Genomic DNA, 20,719 nt, shown 5'->3' on the forward strand with positions numbered 1-20,719 from the left:
TATAAGTATAATATGGGCATACTATACATATAAATACATATATAATATATATATATAAAGTAATTAAAAGTAAATTAAAAAGCCTAAAACTTGCGCTAGAGCTGCAAAGTAATAAACCAATAAATTATAATAAGAAATCTTCCCATATACCATCTCCAAGGACACAAAATACTATTCTAAAAAAACTTTTTTGGTTTTAAATTTTATGGTTTTAAATTTATATTTCTTGGAGATGGTATATGGAAAGATTTCTTATTATAAATTATATATATATATATATATATATAATTGTTATTCATGATTTAATTCAAGTCCCCGTTAAACATTTTTAACAATTTACATTCAAGTTACTTTAAAACAATTTTAGAAATTGAACTTACTAACTATGGATTCACTCTTTTAAGATAATTCTACTAAAATTAATTGTAGGAGATAATATAATCAATATTTCTTTAGTAAATATATATATATATATACAATCCCTTTGTTTTCAAATTATTTTCAATCTACAGCTAAGTAATGATCATTTTCGAAGCAGCTGTGTGATGCCATTTTTAATAAGCAAACTATAACTGATGATTGTATTCTACAAAACATAGAATTTGCCATTAATAAAATAAATAAACTTCGACACACTTCAATCTGTGAAAATAAATAGTTTTCCACACACTTCAATCTGTGTATTGCTTCGTTTTGAATAATTTTTGTAATAACAAATTTTAAAAAGTAGGAAAGAATCGTAATAGAGGATTCTTGGAATATTCCTATAAAATCCCAAGTATTCTGGAATCGTACTTTCTCCTCTTATACATAAACAACTGCACATCAACAGAAAATTTCGCGATTAGTACTGTATTTAAAAAATGAGTTTGGACGTTGTAATAAATTTTACTCTTCGCCATTTAACGCATTTTGATTAATTCTATTCAAAAGGTGCTCACAAATTTTTCTCCTTTGCCACTTTTTGGCTTTCTATGAATTATAAGCAAACTTCTGAATTTCATTTATACCCTCTCCCAAAACATAATTTTTTTTACACTGTTGCACTTCACTTCGTGAATTTGTAATACATTTTCTGGCATCGGTATGGAGACTGCACAGAAATCACCTCTTCTTCTAATATGCACATTTCACAAAGTTTTTTTGCAAAAATATTTCTTTTTTCCCCTTAACCACAGAAGTTTTACAGAAGTTTTTGGTGCCTTTTATGTGTTCCTTTATACTTTCTACCATGTGTTGGTCTTCAGAAAAAGATGGCGACAGAAAAAAAAAGCTGGAATGATGGATAAGAAGCCATTGCTAAGTGGACTAACGGGAGCACCCGATTTGGTAAGATCACGCCTCATCATCATAATACGATCGATCACATGTATGACGCCATTGACAGTTTGAACACCTGGGCGGACAATACGAGCTGGACGACCTTCCCATTCCAACAACAGTTCACCTAAATTCAAAAGATAGTTAAATATTTAGTCCATATTTAAATAAATATTTATTCATTCATTTAAACACAAAAAACATAACATTATTAAGGGAACATTGTTACATAACGGAACATTGTTATTTAAATATTAGCTTTGCTTATGGCAGAAAATTAAGATATTGATTAAACACAAAGAACAAAATGCTATTAACAGAACACTGCTAGCAGAACATTGTTACATGACGGAGCATTGTTAACATTGTTATTTATTATTTCCTTATGAAGATTAAGATATTAGCTGAATTGACAGAAAACTTGGAATATCATTAGGCTTACCAGACATCCTCTTTTGACCGGAACTGGCCTCGTCTGATGATGTGGTACTTGCGTCCCAGCCAGTTATTCATATTTTCCCACTTACGTATTTTAATTTTAAAAGTTCGACATACACACAAATGACATTAATACAAGCCTATGAGTGCTCACAACATTTTAGGATGAATTCTTTCTGGAACTGAAGCATGGGAAAATTGTTTTGATGGAGCAGAACCTTTTATTTGGATATACAGCAGTGAATGAACATGGTCTGCAACAGAAGCTTTGGGTGAAAGTATAAATGAAATGAAGTTCTCTCAAATAATGCAATAAGCATGGATCCTCTTTTTGATGAAGTCAATGACTGTAAAAGCTTTATTGCCAGCTCGTTGGAAAATCTGGACTGGGACAATGCAGGAAAATAAATACAGTCAAAAGTCGTTAATTTGGACACCCATAATCTGGAATCCGAACCTCAAAGCTAAAAACTTTCTGCGTATGCGTCGCTTGCGCGTAACACCTTTACGACTGCGCATATGTGTGTGCGCAAGCACAGAATATGTTTACGCATGTGCGTTTAATGTATAACGGACGGTATAAGCTAAAATTATCTAATTATCTATTTCTTTTAATGTTGATGATTGCGTTGTTCCTTAATCTTCGAAATGGATCCGGCTTATTATTTTTTGCAGACTCTTAGAGCAATTTTACAAAAGTAAGCTTGAACTTTTGATTATGTCAAATAGAATTTCTGATATATATTTACTAATATGTAAAGGAGCATCAAAGCGAAAGTACGTTTCGAGGTCCATTAAACAAAAAAATGGATAAAGGCATATCCTTTGTTGTTATCTAAACGTTATCTAAACGTTAACCTTTTTTTATCTAAACTTTGTTTATCTTCAACGCAGCAGCGCGCAATGAATTGGAAGTTGATCTGTCAGTACTATCCTTATCTTCAGGGCAGATGTTTTTATTTTATTTGGCTTATAATTCCTTACTAAATGTAGTATTTCACCTCGATGTACTCCGTCTTTGATATGATTTAAATCAAATTCCTTGTCATTATAATTCGCTTCCAATAGCGAAGAAAGTGACACAGAGGTTATTGAAAACGAAAAAATTTCGATTGACAAATTAGTCGGTATTCTCGACACAGCAATTATAGGACTTGAACAGCGGAACTTTGCAACTGAACAAGAAATTATGTCTAGTTATAGAATTAAAGAGAAAGTATTATCACATAAAAAACAAAGCAACTTAAACAACTTACATTGAAATAAATGTTTAATAAAGTAAACAAATAAATATTAAGCTTTTTTTTGTAAATTTTGATACCCTTTAGATCATAATTGTTCTTTATTTCATAAATTATGGTTTCATATTTTTAATTTTATAATTTCTGCATGCCATCTTACAAGATTTATACTGATGATCTATAATCCAGAAAAATAGATCATCCCGAATCGCCGAAGTCCCGACGGGAAAAAAAAAAAAAAAAAGGACATTTCATTGCCTATCTGATTCAAATTGCATAAAAACACTTTCAGCATGGCACCAGGCGAAACAGAATTCTCATTAATGAATATAATAATAGCTGAATGAAGCTTTACTAACAGGGTTGCCACTCAAACAGGAGAATGAAATTCCCTGACTTTTCCAGGTTTTTCAGGTGTGTTTCAAGAAAATTCCAGTCTATACATGTAATGTCCGTTGGCTGTGCTAAGAGGTAAATTAATTATATTATTACTTGTATTGTGCATCAAATTCACTTATTTATTAAATAAATCCCAGAGGACATTTATTCTTAATTATTCTTGGTATACTTTGTTTGATAATTTTGTTTACTTTTCCACTTAAGAAACTTCATAAAATTTAAGATATATACTGTTGTGTGCGTACGGGTTCGTTATGAAATGAATGCTCAAGTCCGATGAAAAATGAACAAAAATTTATTATTATCACAACAAAAATGCTTAAATTTTCTCAAATTATCATGCAGTATTACAATATCTCACAGTAGTTATCTTTTAACTACTCAAATGTCCAATAGAACGTAATTCAAAACAGCTAAAGAAAGCTAATCCGCGAATTCGCTACAATCAACAAGAGCAGTTTTCTAAACAACAACAAACTAAGCAACTACTACGAACTGAGATGTTTTCCTCCTTTTATAAGATTTTAAAATCACGCACTAGAATTTTCCGGTACTTTCTCGAAATCAAAAAGAGATATTTATTTATTTAATGCACGTGCTCTTGTATTTTCAATTTTCCGGCTTAGCTTTCTTTTAATATTCGTCACGCGCTGCACTGTGCGAGAAATAAAACCATTTAATTTATAATTGAACTAACATTAGCTTTTTAAATACCAAATTCGTAACACTGCCCCCTTCCCAAGGACTGCACGTCCCGGGCAGTACAATCCCTGGACAGGAAGCTAAACTTACAACTGTGGCATAAATGCATTAATAAGCATTACATTACAATAATAAACAACATGAACAATAAATGCAATAAATAAAACAAATCAAATGCTTAATGCAAATCAAATACTAAATACAAATCAAATCAAATACACATTTAAAAACAAAATGGACCATGGTCTCATACTATTTACAATTATTTACATTATGTACTATGGCCATAGGTGCGAGCTAACCTGTCATAATGAACAACTTTAGGTTTAGAGTTCGAAGACTTACGGATCCGAACCACGTCGTCATTCAGTCTGTTCAGCACTGTATATGGACCAACCGAAGGTGACTGTAATTTAGGACTAAGTCCTTTTCGTTGAATCGGCTTCCACAACCACACCTTGTCTCCTTTGTTGGATCTATGTCTAGTAGCTCTCCTGTTGTATCTGGACTTCCCTTTCCCTGTCGCCAGGCTCACTCGCTTTCGTACGGAACGGTGCGTCACTTCAAAACGGGCCTGGACATCTTGGATGTATTCCTCAGGCGATGAAGGCGCATCCGTATGGCGATCAAACAGGCGGTCACAAGGCAGACGAAGGTCACTACCGAAGAGCATTTGTGATGGAGAACAGTTGGTAGTCTTGCGTTTCTTTTCGACCCTAGTATGATTTCGGCAGCTTCCCGAGCTGGGTCTTTCGGACAAGGCGTCGGCATTTCCAGGTGAGGACCCCTTCTAAGGATGGATAGTCATGTCTTTACATTCTGAAAGCAGTTTATCGTTTCTGAAGTCTAAGGAAAAATTGTGTTTCCTTAAAAAGTCCAGTCCGAGTATGCATGGATCTGTAATATCCACCACATATGCCGTGTGATGGTAGGCGGCACTTCCAAACGTAATGTTCACGTTTAACTTCCCAGCTATGTCGATCTTGTCACCACACGCAGTCTGAAGGGTAACAGAGGATGGCGTCCAAATAAGTTTATCTTTAAACTGTTGAGCTAAATCTCTCCGAATGATGGTAACATTAGCTCCTGTGTCAATGATCATATTGCAAGGAACTCCATCGACATGGCCATTGATGGACAGTCCGTTACTGTTGCCACTCACTGTAGAAATCTTGAGCGCTTTAAAACAAGGTTTTTCATTCCATGGCAACCTCTGTTCCTCGATATGGTCATTCATTTGTTTCCTCCGTTGTCGCTGGGAAATGGTCTCAATTTTCGTGCTTCGGGGTATTCTGCAGTTCCTTCGCACGTGGCCTTCTGCTCCACAGTTCCAGCACTTTGGTTTCTTGTCAGTCCTTTTCCTTCCCGTGACATTTAATTGTATGTTTAAATCGTATGCCTTATTTTCCGTGCTCTAGAGTGTTCTGCAGTTCCTTCGTAGGTGGCCTTCAACACTGCAATTCCAGCACTTTAGCATCGGTTTCTTTTCACCACTATTCCATCTTAAAGCATTCACTGGTCTTGTCAACTCATCCGTTTTATTATCCGTGCCCTGGGTGTTCTGCAATGCCGTCGTAGGTGACCTTCAGAACGACATCTCCAACACCTTACAGCCACTTTGTTCTCACTGCTACTCCGTATCAAAGCATCGACTTGTCTGGATAAATCATCTAAACGAGCCATCAATTGATCCTCTGGCTCGTGGACTCGCACAGCTCTGACTGGGTAGCGATCTCTACGAGTTGCTTGCTGGGCTGCCTCCAAATTCACGGCGTACAACAGAGCGCTTTTTACATCTTTAACATCCGCCATTCGCAGTGCTTTCTGTATTTCAGGGTCCCGGATGCAATCGTTGAAATATTGCAGGGACAGGATTTCTCTTGTTTCTGTCGGGCACTCCGAAAAGGCGTGATGTGACAGCCTTTCAACATCCGTGGCGAGCTCCTGAAGTGTTTCGGTAAGCTTCTGTTGACGGGATTTTAATTGGAGCCTGCTGTAGTCTTTTAAACATTTCTCCCCGAAGCGCAGCTCCAAGGCGCCGGACAGAGCTTCGAAATCTAACCTTTTGTTTTCGGGAAGAGTCTGAAGGATATCCGCTGCGTCGGCTTTTAAAGCTTTTTACATCTTTAACATCCGCCATTCGCAGTGCTTTCTGTATTTCAGGGTCCCGGATGCAATCGTTGAAATATTGCAGGGACAGGATTTCTCTTGTTTCTGTCGGGCACTCCGAAAAGGCGTGATGTGACAGCCTTTCAACATCCGTGGCGAGCTCCTGAAGTGTTTCGGTAAGCTTCTGTTGACGGGATTTTAATTGGAGCCTGCTGTAGTCTTTTAAACATTTCTCCCCGAAGCGCAGCTCCAAGGCGCCGGACAGAGCTTCGAAATCTAACCTTTTGTTTTCGGGAAGAGTCTGAAGGATATCCGCTGCGTCGGCTTTTAAAGAAGCGGCGAGATGACAGGCCTTAGCTTGGGAATCCCATCCATTCGCATCCGCAACGATAGAAAATTGTGTTTTATACACCTGCCAGGAGGTCTTCGCATCATATGTAGATAACTTCAGAGACGGACGAGCAGGCATAGGTAGAAATTTAAAGCCATCACTATTGTTCCCTGCCGTCGCTACGAATTTCTTTAAAATATCCACTTCTTTGGCTACTGCAGAAACCCTATCATCAATTTGTTTCTCGATTTGGTGTTGGACGGCACAAACTCTTCCTTCAATTCATTCCTCCATAGCAGAAACTCTCTCTTCTATTTGTTCTTTAACGGAGGAGACTCTTTCTTCAATTTCTCCAACCTTACTTTCGACAGAGTCTATTCTACCTTCTATAGCCTCGAATTTGTTTTCTATTACGCAGGTAATTTCTCTTTTCATTTCCTCTTGACCTGCTTTCATCTCGCCTTTACTAGATTTCATCTCGTCTTTAACGGATTCCTGTCCCGCTTTCATTTCTTCCTGTCCCGCTTCAATCTTTTCCTGATTAGATTTCATCTCCTCTTTCATTTCTTCTTGACCTGTTTTCATTTCCTCTTTAAATGCAGCAAAGGCTGATATCAGCTGTCTTAACTGCTTTTCCATCGCTCTTGTGATTGGCATTCAAATCCCACTTCTGATACCAAAAATTGTTGTGTGCATACGGGTTCGTTATGAAATGAATGCACAAGTCCGATGAAAAATGGACAAAAATTTATTATTATCACAACAAAAATGCTTAAATTTTCTCAAATTATCATGCAGTATTACAATATCTCACAGTAGTTATCTTTTAACTACTCAAATGTCCAATAGAACGTAATTCAAAACAGCTAAAGAAAGCTAATCCGCGAATTCGCTACAATCAACAAGAGCAGTTTTCTAAACAACAACAAACTAAGCAACTACTACGAACTGAGATGTTTTCCTCCTTTTATAAGATTTTAAAATCACGCGCTAGAATTTTCCGGTACTTTCTCGAAATCAAAAAGAGATATTTATTTATTTAATGCACGCGCTCTTGTATTTTCAATTTTCCGGCTTAGCTTTCTTTTAATATTCGTCACGCGCTGCACTGCGCGAGAAATAAAACCATTTAATTTATAATTGAACTAAGATTAGCTTTTTAAATACCAAATTCATAACAATACATTGGATAACAATTGTATGTTTTATTTAATTATTACTCATGATCATCACCAGTTCAACACGAGCCTAATCTGGTCCTAATAAATCACAAAGCAATGCTAAATAGTTAGGTTAGATTTTAGATAAATTTAATTTGTGTGAGTTGTCTTCGTAAAAGGCACCTTAACACTTGAAAACACAAGTATAATTATAATAGAAGTTGTTTTCTCCACTGAAGATTGAGATTAGAATCTGCCCAATCTGGAATAAAATAAGGCTTTTTTTGCAGACATTCTGTAGCTAAACGAAAGAAAGAAATCTATTTAATGTTTTTTTTTTTAATAAATTGAGGTATTTTATATTTATTTCGCAGCATACATTAGGAAAAAAATATGTTAATTAAATTTCGTGATGGTATATCATCATAATGCTAGAATTAATTTCAGGATTATGCCACAGAAAATTTCCTGAAATTTGGAAATATTATTTACTAATAATAAATAAATTTAGAGCATTAGCAACATTAAATGATATGAATAACATAAACATAATTACTTAAAAATTGAATTAGAATAATCAACGATATTTTAGCGAATATAGTTATATTACATCATTAGACTGATTACTATTTTTTATTTTTAATAATCAACGATATTTTAGCGAATATAGTTATATTACATCATTAGACTGATTACTATTTTTTTATTTTACTGCAAAATGACAAGGTATTTATTAAAAAGAAAAAAAAAAAAAAAAGGTTTAAAAAGATTTTGAGGTATAATTCTAGTATACGGCCTTGACACGTTTTTGAAAATTGTCGCCAAGACCAAAATGACCCATTTACTGCTCATCATCATTTCGCCAAATCCCGTTGTACCATACATCTAACCAAAGAAGTACCTAGAATGCTATCGTTCTTGTCAAAAGTAACGTAAGATACTATGAAAATGCCAAAGAACAACGATAACGATATGTAAAAAACTGCAGTCACCTCTATGTTTTTTTAAATTTTACTCAGGCGCTAATGTAATATCTTGCCACTTTTCTATTCAGATACTTTAGCCTTCTAAAGTGAAATGCGAATCATTTTATATCATATTTACATAAAATTAGGTATTGTTACGGATTTTGCATTTATTTAGTTTGCTATTTTTAATAGAATTGTTATTAAAAGTGTTTTATATTCCCATGCAATGCATCACGAGAGTTATTTGAAGAGAAAGCTGCGCCGGAAAAATTAAATACACGAGGCACGTGCATCTAACATTTTAACAATCGATATTTCATAATTGTACTCTTTTAATATCCAAAGAAGTCGAGAAAATAGGAGAAGGTTCTCGTGCGTGATTTGAAAAGCTTATAAAAAGCTGGAAGAAAACATCTCAATTCAGTTGTTTACTTTTTGCTGTTAATGATTGTAGCGAAATCGGATTAGCTTTCTCTGTTTTGAATTAAGTTATGTTGAATGTTTTAGTAGTTCAAAAGATAACTACTGTGAAATATTGGGATGCTGTACAAATATCTCTAAGAAAATTTAAGCATTTTGGTTTCTTATTCATTGTGATAAAAATTAATTGTATTCATTTTTCATCGGACTTGTGCATTCAATTCATTACGAACCCGTACGCTAGCAACAATATTTATCAAATTTACATAAAAGTTTTGTATAGTAAAATATAAAGAATTACCTCGTTTCGATTGCGTTGATCAAAATTCCTTTTTATGCAATGATACTTTGGCTTCAATCATTTTCATTAAACTGTATGTTACTAAATAGGAATTTAATTTTCAAGCGATAATTCTCTTTCTAACAATGCTAGATTCCTCCTTCAGTTACCTTACGGGAGCTGAATGAAATTCTCGCAATGATTTCATTGTCTCTAGAATTTAAAATTCTTGCTCGTTAGCATTACAAATGATATTGCGAAAATGAGCAACATTTGTCAAAGTTAGCTATTCTAAAATGATCCTAAATGTAACTTTCAGTTAACAGATTTAAAGCTGTGTTTCCCAAACATTTATGTTTACAGCCTGCTTTTAGAAACGCAAAGAAACGCATTTTTACAGAAAATATATAAGCATATAAAACAGCAATAATGAGGTTGGATTACTTGTATGTTAATGAAATTAGCAGTAATTGCACTGTAATTTTAGCTAAATCAATAATAAAACATAAATAAGGACGTGTGTTTCCGGTCATCCGTAAAGCTTTTTGTTGCCAATTCTGCAAAGCATAAGATAATATTTATTTTTCAAATGTAATCATTTAGCGCAGGGGTATAAAAGAAGTCTGTTGCAAATCGCAATATATTTGTCACCCAACTTTAGCAAACAAGTTATATAAAAGAAATGCATTGCCACTAGCCAAATTAAATATTTACGCTGACCACGCAGCAGATTTTTCTCATTCAACAAAGTGCAGGAATTTTAATTTTCCCTTCAAATTAATTCTTATATTTTTCACAAACTAAGCCGAAAAAAGCCGAAATTCATATAAATTATCTGAACCTATGAAATAACGCTAACCGAATTTATTAGAATAATCTGTACATATAAAAATCTGTGCACGTTTTTCTTTGTTGTGTAATTTGTACAAATGTACACTTTTATTCCGATCTGGGTGAAATTGTGCGCTCTTGACCATCAAAATAAGAAGAAAGCCACCGTCTACACATAAGATTTGGAAAACTCACCATACCGCGTCACCATACTATTGCTCTCACATCAACTGTCTCAGGTTCGCGTTGCCATAGTTGCGCTCCCGCTATGAGTGAACGCCATACCTATTAAGCAAGTTCTAGTTGCTTTTTTACAAAAATAGGCATTCACATTTCTACACAGCCTTAATTTTTAAGTGACACCACTAATATTAACACGTCGCCAGTGTTGGATTCCCGCTGCCAGTTCCTATTAAAACATTTATCAGAACTACTATTTCGCCTAATTGATTTGGCACACATGTGAGTGCTCCGAGTAGAACAATGAGTTTACTTTAAACTATGTTCTCTGAAATTGTAGAAGATATGACACAAGATAGGAAGGGTATAATTACCCTTTATATTCTTCAGTTTACTGCTATTCCGGCATTTCGGGATACAAACTAAACTCCTAAAAAAATTGCAAAAAAAATTGCCCCAACTGGGGTGGGAAAAAAATTGCCCGAACTGGGGTGGGAAAAATTGCCCGAACTGGGGTGGGGAAAATTGCCCCAACTGGGGTGGGAAAAAATTTGCCCCAACTGAGGTGGGAAAAAATTGCCCCAACTGGGGTGGAATATTGCCCCAACTGGGGTGGGGAAAAATTGCCTCGACTGGGGTGTGGGGTGGGAAAAAAATTGCCCCAACTGGGATGGAAAAAAAATTGCCCAAACTGGGTGGAAAAAAATTGCCCCAACTGGGTGCAAAAAAAATTGCCCGAACTGGGTGGAAAAAAATTGCCCCAACTGGGTGCAAAAAAAATTGCCCATTCGCGATTATGGTGAAGAGTCGCTAATCTTAAAAATAGTTTAATCCTAATGAAGCATCAAAGTAAGCACACGGATATAAAATGTACAATAATTTTAAAAACTCTTTAAATTTATGTTATTTCAGTTTTTCATGTCATCCAATATTTCGACGAGAATAGAAATAGGAATTTTTAAAAAATTAAGGATCTTCGATAACAATTATATGGTTGCTCTGTACAAGCATTAGTTTCTTTTGAAGCAGAATTGAAAATGCTTTTAATCTTCTAAGCAATTTTGAGACTGGGCTCAAAAATACATGCAGAATTAAATGATTTCCTTTCGAATCTTTGCATTAGGTTTTCGTCAGCCAACTTCTATGAAAATCAGGCGATTGACCAAGTCAACAAACGGAGCATGTTAACAATGCACATATCAGTTGCTAAACATACTTTGTTCCTGGAAAAGTGGGCGACGAAAAGTAGATGTATTTAATAAATAAAGGTAAACAAAACATTAAATAACATCCATTTGGACGTAATTTTTTTTAAAAATCTGAAACCTTTCAGATTTTTCGAAATTTCAGTCGCTCCCTTAGACTTCTCCAAAATTTACTGTAGGCGGAATGTTCACATTCATAATCACTGAATTCTCTGAATATAAAGCATTTTGAACAAAAGCAAGCGGATAATTAGTTAACTGGTGGGTATATCCCAGTTGCACTCAGTCTTTTCTACCATGTAACCTTTCACCACTACTATAAAATCATTTTAGTCCTCCCTCCTCTCCAAAACTCGAAAAATACAATATGCATTTATTTAAATTTAGATTACTTTTTATGTGTTTTATAAATTAAGCAAGGAACATAAAAAAAAATTCTGAAAACTTTCAGATTTTATATTGTGCCTAAAGGGACAATTTTGTTTTTCATTTACAGATACATGCGCGTTTCGAGAGCATTTGGACTAACGCATCTTTGGGTTAAAGGCATTAAAACTCATCATAACTTTTAAATTTCCGATAGACAGTCTCGTGCGCTGTAGATTACAATATTTTATTCCGTACGGTGTGTTGCCACCGCTCACTTTGGAATCGTTGAGTTGCAATTCGTTAAAATTTAAAAAATATGAAGCAGATAATTAAAGAAATGTGAAATTCAAGAATAGGGCTTCCAGGTGCCCATATTCGGATGGTAGACTATGTTATTCGAAATCTCATGGCTCTAGGTATCTTTTTCTACAGTGCGAGAAATATATATATATACATCCATGCAGATTCTTTGTTATTTAATTTCTTTAAATATAATACAGGGTGATAATATTTGGTGGCAACAGTTTAAAAAGTGATACAATCGTTGATAGTTACTCGACGCAAAATGCCGTTTTGAGACTAATGTCCCTTCTGGGCTAACCTAGCCCTTGGATCTACTAATAATTGGCAGTCTTACAATAATTGTAAGACTCTAGCTAAATTAAAGTTCCTTTTGCTGGATAGATCCATACCTGAACTGCGAAGTGGCTGTTCGCTAAGATTAACAGTATTAATAACAGTGCGTACGAAGGGTGAAAAGGCTCTTTTATTCAACTCAATAAAGGATTCACCATTGGCATTCCTAGTGCTTAAGAAACTTAGGCAATACTTTTGGCTGTAATTTTTCAATACAGAATTATAAAATTAAAACTAAGCCTAGGCTAAATAATAAGGCAAGACTACACAGTGGTAATTAACGCGAATTGGCTTTTAACCCTACCACCGACATACACAAACCGGGAATTAATATACATGTTTGTAAAATAGCCAACTTGAAATATCAGCGAAACAATGTGGCCAAATGGCAGAAAACACTTTGCTTGAAGTGTCTCAGACGCCAGCTTAAATGGCATCTTTCTACCCTATTTTGCATAATGCGCAAAACTGAAATATAATTCTGGCAGGAAATTACAGAAAATAGAAAAGGTAAATAACTAAACAAAACTGGTTATTTCAAAATCAAATAAGTTCATACAGGCTGATTTCATTGTCCCTAGTTGAGAACCCCTGCTATAATCTGAAAAACGGTAAAAAATAAAACCCATTGTTAGCCCTTCTAAGAGCTGCGGCAACTTTAATAGCCGTCTCGGATTGCTTTAGAAAAATGATTCTTTTAAATTTTTAGTTCAAAGGGGCTTTTTGTCCCTGAGGGACTATTGTTTTCGTTTTGCATTGAAACACTATAAATGGCTGTATCACTTTTTAAACTGTTGCCACCAAATATTATTGCCCTGAATTATATTTGAAGAAATTTAATAATGAAGAATTTGCATTAATGTATGTATGTTTCTTGCATTGTGATAAAACAACAGTACCTAGAACCATGCGAATAGGGGCATCTGAAAGCCCAAATTTCAAATTTGGAATTTGTTTTATTATCGATTTCATATTTTGTAAAGCCCACCAGCGGTCGAGCGGTAAAGTCGCTGAACACTGGTAGTTTGGTCCGAGGTTCGAATCCCACGAACAGGGAGGCTGCATGGGCGTTTTCGTGGTTTTCCCCCATGTGTAACGTGTATACGAGTCAGTTTCCCTTAGAAAGTCCTCCAGGAAGGCATCCCTCCCTTTAGGCAGATAGCTCTCATGTGCTTTGCCATAATTGAATAATCCTAATCCAATCCAAAAAAGAAAACTACAAAAATCCGTTTTTAAATTATTGCGAAAAATCCAAGAAACGTTTTATCAAAGAACGTTTCTTCTTGGATTTTTCGCAATAACTTTAAAAACAAATTTTCGTAGTTTTTTTTTTTTTTGGGGGGGGGGCTTAAAATAGCTAATCCATGAATTAATTTACTTGCGCCAAAAAATATTTTCTTTTCCTTTAGAGTTTAAAGAAATTTTAAACGATATTCATTTTATGAACTCTTGATAACGTGACCTTCGAACTTCGATACCGGTTTCAAGCTTTGGCGACAGATATATCGCGCATGTGTAGCTGTTTCCCTCTATTATGGAATGGAGCCACGTCTGTTGCAGAGAGGTTTTCCTTCTTTACAATCCATATTCTTTGATTCTAACCTCCATGGTAGCGATTTAACCCATTTTGTTTTATACGAGAACAGGTACTTTCTTTAGTTCATGCATTGCACATGCGATTCTCTCGATTCTTGAGGTTGCTGGAAACCAAAAATTGTGGGAAACTTTCTTTGCCTTTCTAAAAGACAATCAAATTGGAGCTGCGAAAATTGGCTCTATGCCAGCTGCCCGAATGACGCTCACATGATACACAATTCGCCAAAAAAGTTATCTCTTCCGAGGTCGGCACAAAAATCGCTTATTTTGGTCAATTTTCGAATTCCCTGACTTTTTCCAGTTTTCCCGGTAACGTGGCAACCCTGTACTAAGCTTCTAAATTAAATATGAACTAAATTGTAGTGAATTTTTTGATACCACTAAAAATAGCAAAGAATTTTCAAAGAAAGCTCACACCAGGAAAACCACTAAAAATAGCAAAGAATTTTCAAAGAAAGCTCACACCAGGAAGTCTCCAATGTTCTAAAATTTACCAAATGTTTCTGAAATATTAGCATGTAAAAGTATAAAGTTAGTCTGAAGTCATGTCATGTCAAGAAGTATCATTATGACCAAAACAGAACAATGTAACTCATAACTCTGTAAAGAAAAACGGCTCTGTATGCCCATGTAAAAAAATAAAAATTTAATTTTTTTTTTTTTTTTTTTTTTTAATTTAATACAAATAAATATCCGGAGGTCTGGCTTTAATCTGTGTAAGGCAGTCTCACTATCAGGTCACTATCAGGCCTTCAATTATGACAAAGTTCGTGAGGGCTATATTAGCCTAAAGGATGCCTTCGTGGAGGACTTTCTAAGAGAACTGGATCATATACATGTTAAACATGGTGAAAACCACGAAAAGACCCATTCAGCCAGCCCATTCGCCTGGAATCAAACCCAGGTCAGATCTACCAGTGTTTAGCGTCTTTATTGCTCCGCTGCTGATGGGCTGTAGCATAAAGGAATCTGTTATATTCTCACTCCAAAGTTGACTGGCTAGGCTACCTACTGACTAATATATCCTTCAGTTGGGACCTAATGCCTGCTAACTGGACCCCAGTCACTTTAGCCACATTAAGTTGTAGGGAAGCCTAAATACATTTTATTAATTTCTCTTTCTGAGTATTATGTCTGAATTGATTTTGTATCGGTTTGCACAAGTGTGTTTTTATTAAATTTAAAATTTTAACAGGGGCTAGACAATGCCATCTGTTTTCATTTGTTAATAAGAGAAGCGATATTTAACGTTTATCATCTGAGGTATGAAAGAAGTAAAATATCCATGGGCAGAAGAAGAAAGGCTAAAGCATTAAATTTCATATTAAAGCATAAAATTAAAATAAATGAATTTGGGATTTCATTGAGATGGTTCTAACTGGTAAATTCAATAACAAAATTTCTTACATTATAAATAAAGCTAGTCTTTATGGAAACTATCTCTACAGTATTGCTTAAACTGACGAAGCTTTTAACTTGACATAAAATGTTTTTAGAACAAGAACTTCTTTGGATCTATAATACTTGGTATTAAAATAGTTAATGTTAGTAGAATTATAAATAAAATTGTTTTACTTTCCGTGCAGAACAGCTCGTAACAAATATTAAAAGAAAGCTAAACTGGAAAATTTAAAATACAAGAACACGTGCATTTAACATTTAATAAATAAATATCTCTTTTTGATTTCGAAAAAGTGCTAGAAAATTCTCGCGTGTGGATTTATAAAGCTTATAAAAAGGAAGAAAACCTCTCAATTCAGCTAGTTGCTCCAGTACATTACCTGCTCTTTCTCACTCTTCTCTTTCATCCTACCACCCTTATTCTTCTCAGATTTGCCATTGCCAATGATTCTTCATCCTCTTTTTTACTCAGCCGTGATTTCTCCCAACACTCAACCATCTCGGAACGAGGATCTCATGTTGCACCATGAACTCGCCTGCCATATAGGCTTTCCTCCTCTCCTCCCTTCCCTCCTTTCTGGTTTCCCTCAGCCTTGCTCATCATTACTCTTCTGATGTGGAGGTGGATGGTTTGTTTACCATAGGGACTCTGAAATGTTTCCTCACTGGCATTGGCATTGGCAATTCAGTTAGTTAGTTAGTTGTTGTTATAAAAGTTTGTTTAGAAAACTGCTCTTGTTGACTGTAACGACTTCGCGGATTAGTTTTGAATTAAGTTCTGTTGAATGTTTGAGTAGTTAAAAGATAAATACTGTGAGATATTGTAATATTGTGCAAATATCTAGGGAAATTCAAGCACTTTGTTTTATTTTTTGTGATAATAATAAATTTTGTTAATTTTTCACTGGACTTGTGCATTTAATTCTTAACCCGTATATACGCAACAATATGTTTGAGATTTAACGAACAACTCTTTAAATGGGAATCCTTTAAGAGAATTTAAGCCTAAAATCCTTATATTGATATCATTAATTTTAAATTAATTGCTCAGCTTTAGAGCCTTTTAAGTTATGAACTTCTTATCTTCGTAGCTTAAAAGTTTAGCTGCTGATAAATTGAAGCGCATAATTAATTTTGCACCTTTTTTCATGAAACATCTGTAATAATTTCTGATTTTTTTATTATTCCAATGGGGTTTTGTACTGAAGGACTATTGTTTTTGTTTTGCGATTTTGCATTGAAAACTTTAAAAGACTGTATCACTTTTTAAATCGTTGCCACCAAATACTATCGTCCTGCATTATATTTGAAGAAATTGAATAATGAAGAATCTGCATAAATGCATGTATGTTTCTCGCATTGTGATAAAACAACGGTACCTAGAGAGAAACAACGGTACCAATTTTCTAGGTACTAGAAAATTTGAATAACGTAATCTTCCATAGAATATGCGCATGTGAATGCCCTAATTTGAAATCTGTTTTATTATTGATTTCAGATATTGTAACACTTCAACAAATTTTTGATTAAAAAATTAAACGATTTTGAAGCGAGCAGTGGCAACACTGTACGAAAAAAACATTCTTATCTCCAGTGCACAAGACTCTGTATCGGAAATTCTAAAGACATGCTTATTTTAAAATTAATTTGCAACATTGCTCAGAAACAGGCTGATTTATTTACCTCTTTCGTTGCACCAACACCCTGATAACGATGTAGCGAAAGATGTTAATTTCTTTTTTCATTTTTGGTTTGGGTATTTTTGCCCCTTCCATAGAATTTACCACTGTGGTTCTGGTTTTTATTTTTTGCACCTGATTTATTCCGAATTGAATGTAGGATAGATTTTAAATGTAAGGGGCTTTAACCCTGAAGGACCATTGTTTTCATTTTGGCATTTTACATTGAATCACTTTTCAAATTGTTGCCACCAAATACATTATAAAATTGGTGCCAAAATTAAATAATTGCCCTCCATTATATTTAAAGAAATTAAATAATGAAGAATCTGCATAAATGCATGTACGCTTCTCGCATTGTGACAAAATAATGCTATCTACAGCCATCCGGTTTTGAATAAATGAATCCTACTACGAATATGGGCATCTGAAAGCCCAAATTTGGAATTTGTTTTATGATCGATTTAATATTTTGTAAAACTTTAACAAACTTTGATTAACAAACTCAATGATTTAAAAACCAGCGATGGCAACACTCTTGCCGGGGGGACCTTTTTATCTCCAGTGCTGTAAATAGCTTTTTATCTCCAGCGCTGTAGAATTGGATGGCTGTAGATAGCGTTGTTTTATCACAATGTGTATCGGAAATTCTAAAGATATGCTCATTTTAAAATTATTTTGCGACATTGCTGTTGAACTGAATTTTATGGTTTAAGTGCAAAGAACATGTTATGTAATGAATAAAGGTAACACACAAAACGTTAAAAAAATGCCCCTTTGGACGTAATTTAAAATTGAAACCTTTCAGATTTTTTTAAATTTAAAAATATTTTCTTGTTCATGTATAATTATATTTTCTGTTTTAAAAGAAAAACTATAAGACTTTTTCTAATGTTTATTAGCTCATCGCTGGATATGATGTCTAACCAGCTTGTATTGGAAAGAAAAGCAAAATAAAAGCGGCTTTTTTACAGTTTGCCATTGCTGTATTAACCCACGAAACACAACAGCTAATATATTGTTACGAAATGTACAGGCGCGGTAAGATGGCTTCCCTGCAAAGAAGTTTTAGAGTTGCCATAAAATAGCAAGGAAGGCAGAATTGCCACATTTGGCAAGAAATCGCCCATTTAGCAACAAAATTGGTGATATGCCTTGGACGGATTGAGAACCTTCTGGAACGAATTCTTACGGGTTTAGCCCAGAAAAATCTCGAACACAAGCCAAAAGCTATATAAACCCTGCTGTCTGCAGTCAGTTAGTGTGTCTCATCTAGTTAGTCCATGTGGAGACGATCGATTTCACAGCAGGCCAGCGAGTGCGGAGTGGGTCGTCGAGTGCATCGATGAGTATCTTGGTGTACCACGGTTAGTGCATCGTTGAGAGAGTGTGTTAAGCTCCAGTAACGACTGAACCTAAGAGTCAGGAGCTGTACTCTGTGTGTCGTCGAGTGCATCGCGAGTTGTAGCGTGGAGAGTCTCGAGAGTACGTGAAGTTCCGAGAATGACCAAGCAGAGTCATGAGCTTTGCAGCGAAGCTGTCTCCACCGTTATTGCATGACAGTGTGAAGGCTGTGTCGCTGAATGTTCCAGTGTGTTTAGAATATACTTGGACAACTGTAAAAGTGTTTTGGAGCTGTCCTGATTTAATTATTGGTAAATAAAATGTGTTTCGATACTTCACCAAGTGTCGTCGTTATTCACTCCAAATTTATGAACCCCATAAAAACATGAAGGAAGAAAATACCGTAAGAATTAGTGTCAGAAAAAAATGTAACAATATTAATGAGAACAACAACCAGAAAATCTTGCTAAAAGGGGGAATTAAAGATTATGAATAAATAAATCTTCTCAAGACCTGTCTTGTATGACCCAATATGAAAATTATCAGCACTCTTGAGAATCTATATAAACATCAGTATTGAATAATTAAGACACAATAACACGCCGAATAAATACTAATTCAGAAGTCAAACAACAAAAATCAGCGTTATACCTACAAAATTTTCACAGGACTAGTTTCGATGGTTTTACAGAACCATCATCTTCAGCTGCAAAACCGCAAATGAACAAGATAGGAAATAATGATTAGATAAGATAAGAAAGGCTGGACAAGAATAAGCAAGTGGCGCCATCTGTTGGCGAAACCAGAACTAAAACATAATTTCTCTAAAAGCCGAAGGCAAATTTGGATTGGAATTAGGATCGTTAACTAGAACAGAAAGATTTCTATGAATGTGAAATGCCTCTAGAAAATCCAGTTCTCCAATGGAAGATGTTTTTTGAATAATTTTGGCAGCAGAAAAATTGAAAGTGTGATTTTCGGACCAACAATGTTGAGCAACAGAAGACTTCTGTGTTTCCTTTTTTCTAACATATGCCTCATGTTCTTTGACGCGAAATTTTAAGGCTCTCTTAGTTTGGCCAATGTAAATTAAACCACACTGGCAAGGAATCCTATAAATACCCCAGGAATTCATATCCGGAATGGGGTCCTTGAGTATAGAAGTTGGAATTTTATTGATGGGAGAATAAACAACCCGAAAGTTAAATTTCTGCAAAATATGTGCAACTTTATAGCTAATTGATGGAAAGAAGGGAATGACAACAGAATTTTTATAATCTCCTAAAATAAGAGTGTGGCTTTTAGTGTGTTGAGATGAGAATTTTTTAACTGCTTGATTAATAATGTTGGGTGAAAAGCCCCTGTCAATAGCTATTGCTTTTAAATAATTTAGTTCTTCATCAAGGGCGAATTTGGAGGAGCAAACTTGAAGAGCACGGAAAACATAGGAATAAAATGAAGCTAACTTTTGTTTAGTCGGATGACATGATTTAAAGTGTGGTGGAAGGCAAACCGATGAAGGTTTACGGTAAACTGTAGTACTGAAGTTGGATGTGTTACGTGTGACCAGAATGTCGAGAAACGGAAGAGAATTGCAAGTCTCAAGTTCAAAAGTGAACTGAATAGCAGGATCAATAGAATTCATTGTTGAAAGAACTTTATTTAAATCATCTTTATTACCTTCAAACAGGGTAAAAGTATCGTCTACGTAGCGGAACCATGCCGGAAAGTTTAAAGTTTCAAACAATTTTGATTCATAATAATGCATGTAGATATCAGCCAGGATGGGACTGAGGGGGCTTCCCATGGCTAATCCCTCAGTTTGTTTGTAATATTTATTTTGGAAAACAAAATGTGTTTGTTTTCCAAAACAACACATTTTGTTTTCCAAAATAAATATTACAAACAAACTGAGGGATTAGCCATGGGAAGCCCCCTCAGTCCCATCCTGGCTGATATCTACATGCATTATTATGAATCAAAATTGTTTGAAACTTTAAACTTTCCGGCATGGTTCCGCTACGTAGACGATACTTTTACCCTGTTTGAAGGTAATAAAGATGATTTAAATAAAGTTCTTTCAACAATGAATTCTATTGATCCTGCTATT

General features: G+C 34.9%; 1 protein-coding gene across 4 annotated transcripts in view; it reads right to left on the bottom strand.

The window, feature by feature from the left end:
* Window positions 1–1,200: 1,200 nt before the first annotated feature.
* Window positions 1,201–20,719, bottom strand: part of LOC146997878 (uncharacterized) — a 110,493-nt gene continuing 90,974 nt past the window's right edge. For all 4 annotated transcript variants that reach the window (XR_015040922.1, XR_015040920.1, XR_015040921.1 and 1 more), the window contains one exon: window positions 1,201–1,447. The gene's annotated coding sequence lies outside the window, so the exon portion shown is untranslated. The remainder of the gene's footprint in view (window positions 1,448–20,719) is intronic.

This window comes from Stegodyphus dumicola, chromosome 4 (genome assembly GCF_044657685.1).
Source record: "Stegodyphus dumicola isolate Sdum_Otavi_A_Nest chromosome 4, ASM4465768v1".
Classification (NCBI taxonomy): Eukaryota; Metazoa; Arthropoda; class Arachnida; order Araneae; family Eresidae; genus Stegodyphus; species Stegodyphus dumicola.